This window comes from Glycine max, chromosome 3 (genome assembly GCF_000004515.6).
Source record: "Glycine max cultivar Williams 82 chromosome 3, Glycine_max_v4.0, whole genome shotgun sequence".
In the NCBI taxonomy this organism is placed as follows: Eukaryota; Viridiplantae; Streptophyta; class Magnoliopsida; order Fabales; family Fabaceae; genus Glycine; species Glycine max.
The window spans coordinates 28,691,600-28,697,813 of record NC_016090.4 but is presented as its reverse complement, the minus strand read 5'-3'; the positions used below and the strand labels follow the sequence as shown (position 1 = coordinate 28,697,813).

Here is a 6,214-nt window from a genome sequence, read left to right as displayed (position 1 = left end):
ATGCTCTTCAAGAGGTAGGCACACTTGCCGAACCTCGTTAAATCTCTTGTGTTTGTGTATATGTGTGTGATTTCTCTCATACTCTTTAGAATTTTGGTTTCTATTGCTAACACATTTTTATTCAATAGTTTATGCTACTATCAAGCTAATGCATTTGTCTAATGTAGGTTGGATAGAGTGGTATGAGAATACCTATGAGAGCATGAACCAAGTCCTTAACCAAGAATATCTTTATGGAATTCTTTTGAGTGAAAACATTATTGGTGTAATCCATGACCATTTTATCATATATTACCTAGATGTGGATGTTGATGGCTCTGACAATTTATTTGCTAAGGTAAACATAAAGAAGCAATAAACTAATTCTCCTAGAGAATCACCCAGAAAGATCTATTTGTTTCCTAGAGCAAAGGTGATGTTACTCTTCATTAAATGTAGTCCAATTCCAATTCTATAATCATGAATGTCACATTTGCTAAAAGAAAAATTGACTTTTGGTGAAGAATCATTACTACAAAAATGATCTTCAATGACGTTAACTCTAAGACGATTCTTCCAAAACCATCGTCGTTCAAAATGCAATGGCATATTTTTAAATAATTGAAACTTTTTAATGACAGTTTTATAAAAACCTTCATGGAAATCAAGTGCTCAATGATGGTTTTTAGAAAACGATCATAGAAATCTAGTGTTCCATGAAGGTTTTTCAAAAATCATCTTTAAAATCAATAGAAATCAAATGTTTCATTATTGTCACACTCTCTCAGTCTCACTCTCTCATTCTCTCTCACGCTCTCAGACCTATCTCTCGTGCCCTCTCTCCTTCCATCCCACACCGCCGTGGAAGCCATCATCCTCACCTTGGCTAAATAGATCTGGGGTTGAAAATACCAGATCTGGTGTTGGACAACCAGATCCAGGGAGTAGTTTGTCATGATGGCATCTCTGTCTTCACCTTCGATCCCTTTCTGCCGTCACAACATTGTTTCAGTTTTGAAGCTCTATTCATGTGAAGACTTTCTCCTTTCTTTTTCGTCAACATCATTCGTGTGGAGCTTATCAAGGAATACAGTCAGATGCTTGTTGTCAATTCAACATGGGTTTGAACCAGCTACTACATCATCCACTGTGACTTTGTCATACTCTTGTCCACCGCTGCTAAATCGCCCTCGACCAAACCCAGTTCGTCATCTCTGAGATCCAAGACGACACTCCCACATCTCCTTAAGCCATCAAACTCCTCGCCCTCTATTTCTCCTCCCCAACACCAAGGTATCGTAAATTTATTGATAGAAAAAGAAAACCCTCGATTTCAATTTCTTGTCTCCCCTCTCATCTAATCTCACATCCCTCCTCAAAATCTCATAGGATTCCACCATCGTGAGTCTCAAGGAATGGTTTGTCAATTTCGTTATCGGAAACAACGCCACACTGAGGCTCGTCACCGGTCTCGTCTTCCTCCATGAAAATGATTTCAATGAAGCCCTCAAAACACCAATACTAGTTGAAATTCAATTTTCCATGACGATTTTTAAGAAAATAAATGTAAAAATAGATGCAAATAAGACTTTTATTGTAAAAATGAAATAAATTCCACATCAGTTTTTAAAAATCGTCATAAAAATTCATGTTTTATGACAATTTAAAAATTGTCATGGAAAGCGATGGACTTTCTAAGATGGTGGATTCCACGATAGTTATAAACCATCATGGAAGGCCCTAAATAATCTTCATGAAATCCTTTATTTGTAGTATTCAATGCTAACAATACACTTCTTATATCTCTATATAATTTTCTTTTATCAATCTTTCATTTTAATTTGTAGAATTAAATGATAATCCATTTATTTGCAAGTGTTTGCTTGTGTGTGCAAGGCCTGTTCGTTTCTACAAGATGATGTTAATTACTGGCTAGTACTATGTAGTATATCAATTATCAAGTATTGGCACATAGTTATAATTGATTTTAATTTTCAAATATCATTGTTGTAGACACTGGGTTGGATCCAAATTTTCTCAATCATCTTGCAAGTGGTAGGACTCCACAAACTTTCAATTTCAATTCTGACCATATTCACATGAAGCTTTCATCTCTGGTCTCAAAATAATTACACTTCAAAAGAAATTATACTATTACTACCCTTAAACTATATCCATGGAGGTCAAAAAATTGCGGCCCTTCTTGCTTGTTCTTCCAATTAGTGTTGCACTAGTTTTACTAGTCGCTTGGCTTCACCTTACATCATTTTCCATATATCACAACCAATTACACCATGAATATTCTGAGATTATCATTCCCGAACACTCTCTTGACCCTCTAACCATCCATGAATTCAACAAGAACAGAACCATCCTCTCTAACCACCCTTTCTTCAAGTCCCCATTCAGTTACACTATTAAATATGTTGTCCTGGAAGAACCAGAAAAACAACTAGTCCTCAAATGGAAGAAGGGTGATCCACCTTTGCCTAGGAAGGCATCCATGGTAGTGGTCGACGATGACATCTTTCGCGAGCTCATTGTGGACCCCAAAACCGACCTGGTGACTATCCATGAAACCAAACTTAGCTTCGGGGTACCGTACTATAACCTTAATGGACCTGGTGGGAGTACTAGAAGTTCCCCTCAGATGCCCTGAGTTGAACAACTCATTCACTAAATGCGGCGTAGAGGAGATATAAGGTGGGTTGGATGGTTAAGATGGAAAGGAAGAAAGGAAAGGTCACAGGTTTGATCTCCCCTGTTAACAAAAAACTAACAATATTAACAATTAACATTTGTCAAACAAAAAAGCCTAAACACGACATAAATTTAGCAAACCTGATGTGCTTGCCAATCTTTTCAAGCTGGTTTGGGACACCAGTGGAGGAGAACAAGAGGTTGATTAAGGTGAAATGCTATTCAAAGGAAGGCATTGTGAATTTTTACATGAAACCAGTTGAAGGTTTCAGTGCCTTGGTTGACATGCATAAAAAAGAGGTACTGGTTGTTTCAAATAATGGGCAGAACATCCCTGTGGCCAAAGGAATTAACAATACTAGTACTACTAAATACCATTGCTCCATTCAAAAGCTTAATAGAGAGTTAAGGATGTTGAATCCAATATCCTTGGAGCAACCGAAAGGTCCAAGCTTTATAATTGATGGGCACTTGGTGAAATGGGCAAATTGAGAATTCCATCTGAGGCCTAACCCAAGAGCTTAGACCATCATTTCACAAGCCAAGGTAAGGGACTTATGAAGCATTGATACTTCAATTTGTTTCACATATTCATGTTTGATACTGATACTCTTGGATACTTCACAGATATGTATATCGGTGAAGTATCTAAATCTATGAAGCACCGATAATTCAATTTGCTTCATGCATCTAATGCCAACACTCTTTAAATACTTAATTGATACGTGTATCAGTGACGTATCTAAGCTTTTAAAGAATTTTATGAAAATTCAATACAACTGCATGAAACATGTAAGTATGTATAATACAAAAACATTTTCCATCAATGAACCAAAAATGAAAATTGTTCTCTTTATGAATGATTTTAAGAAAGGAATGAGATTGATAGTATTATTCCTATATGTAAATAATAGAATGTAATTTATGATGACAATGGACAATGACTTAATGTTCAAGAAGTATTTTTTATTTTTGAATTGAATATTTTTTTATATATTTATCATGTTTTATGAATTTTTATATATTTCTAAATATGTATCTTATATGTATCGTATCCCATATATTTTTAAAATAATTGTATCGTCATATCAGATACGTATCGTATCTGGGCATCATAGGTGAGGGACCCTGACTCATCAAAGTTAAGAAGTGTCATGTACAAAGGATTCACTTCTGAGCTATTCGTGCCTTACATGGATCCCATAGAAGTATTTTGGGTTGCAATGATTGTCCAAGAAATGCTTACTACATGGATTTCATGTTTGCCTCTTCTGATGGAACACCACATCTTCAACCAAACATGATTTGCATTTTTTAGAGTTATGCTAGTGACATTGTGTGGTGATAGGTAACTACCCCATCATTGACCTCAAGGTAAGCATTTCACTCATGCCAACCTCATACTAAAGTGTGTATTGGGTTTCACGTTATGAAATATTAAATTCAAGCTAAAAGCTATTAAATATAGCTTTTGCAATCATGAAAATTTTAAAGATGTTATTTTTTATTAGCAAATATTAATTATTAGTTTGTCATTTTTTTTGTTAACAAAAGGGATTGAAACCATGATCTTTTCTTTCTTCTCTTATTTCTTAATCACTAAACCAACCTTATATCTTTCAACTGTTAATTCAAACTTACTATTAAAATCCATATTGTTGTTGGTTTTTAATTATAGCCATTCATAAAATTATGAATTTTGACTATTTTCTTGTTGCCAACTCATTAATCATGAACAAAGATGCCTTGCACTTCATATAGCTCAATGGATTTTATCTCTAAACTTTATTTTTGATTCATGCTATGGTGGTAGGTTACAGAAGTAAGGCCAAAGGTGACACTAGTGGTTAGGATGGCAACATCATTGGTAAACTATAACTATATCATGGATTGGGAATTTCAAACCGATAGGCCAATCAAAGCAAAGGTTAGTGATGAAAATTGAATTAAGTTTCTATGTATTCTTGTTCAAGATTGATAGCTCTAATATGACCCCTACATGCATGTGTAGAATAAACTAATCAAAATGTGATGAGATACATTAACATATAAATATGGCTGCGATACAAAATTGTTGAAAACATTTAACAACAATTAGTAAAGTGAATGTGACTTTATACAATTTTTCAATAATTAGAATATTGAGCCAACAAAGCAACCCAATATTTTAATACAAAAACACAAAATGCAGAAAGATAATGCGGGTTGAAAAAAATTGGTATAAAGTGGTGAGACATATTCAATTGTTGGACAATATTTATAAAATTATAAATGTCTCCTTACGTAATGTGTTACAAGTTACAAATTGTCATGTTGCTCTCACAGTAGAAAAATGGATAACTTGCCCTCTTGATTATTTAGTGCAAAATGGATAAGCCTTTCTAGATTGATGGTTATGCTTTGCCTTATTATATGTGTATTCAAGAAAAGTGCTATGAACACACTCTAACACACTCCATTTAATGCACCATCTTTTATTGGTTAAATTTTACTGAAAACTACAAAACTACAAAATAACAGAGATAATCATTAGATGAGATGTTGGACCCACTAAATTTTTTATTTCCAATAAATTTCAATTAATAAAATAGTGTTGTAGATAAAAAAATTGTTTTAGAGAGTGTCTTCCTAACATTTCTCTTGTATTCAATAGTTTATGCAAATATTTGGAGTTCTATAAACACTCTTTATCACACTTCTTCAAACACACTCTCCCTAATTGGTTAAAATTTATTGAAAACTACAAAATCAGGAGAGAGAGTCATTAAATATCATATTACAGAAAATGCTTTTTTACATTAGTTAAAAATGACATTTTACATTGGGTGTATGGTTGATGAGTATGCATGCGACATAGAAAGTCCAACCTTTTACATTAGACTTTAACCATTGTTAAAAGTCACCTTTTAAAATTGGTTTCCATACAACCAATCTTAAAAGTGATATCAAATGTTGAGATTGGTTTAAAAGACACCCTTTTTACATTGATTTTTCTTATAATCAATGTAAAAGTTAAACCTTTTACATCGGCTCTGTGATTAACTGATCTAAAAACACCTGTTTTAGATCGATTTTACCTTATAACTAATGTAAAAGTTTTACATCGGTTGTTTCATTAACTGATCTAAAAAGTTCATGTTTTACATCGATTATTGCACAATCCAATATAAAAAACTTTCTACATCTGTTTTGGTATTAACAGATCTTAAAAGTATTATTTTCTTTTTGAATTTGAGCTGCATTTTTATTCATTTGCCCCTGTAAAACAGTCACCACCACAATCACATACATACCACAAGCAAACAAGTTCATCACAAGTTATAATGTATTTTCTTAACAATACAATTAAGCATCAAATACATTCCAAACAAATTATAGTCAAATATTCTAAACATGCATTACTCAAACTTTACATAATATAAACAACACAAATAAGTTCATCACAACCATATATACGTGTTAACATATAACACCAAAAAGTACTCATTGAAGCTTAGCATATATGTATTAACATAGAAAAAAATTCTAAACAAAT

The 6,214-nt window shown here is 33.2% G+C and overlaps 1 pseudogene; it reads left to right on the top strand.

Annotated features, from left to right (window-relative positions):
- The first annotated feature begins 2,155 nt into the window (after positions 1-2,155).
- Positions 2,156-4,624, top strand: LOC106798219 (primary amine oxidase-like; annotated as a pseudogene).
- The last annotated feature ends 1,590 nt before the right edge of the window (positions 4,625-6,214 follow it).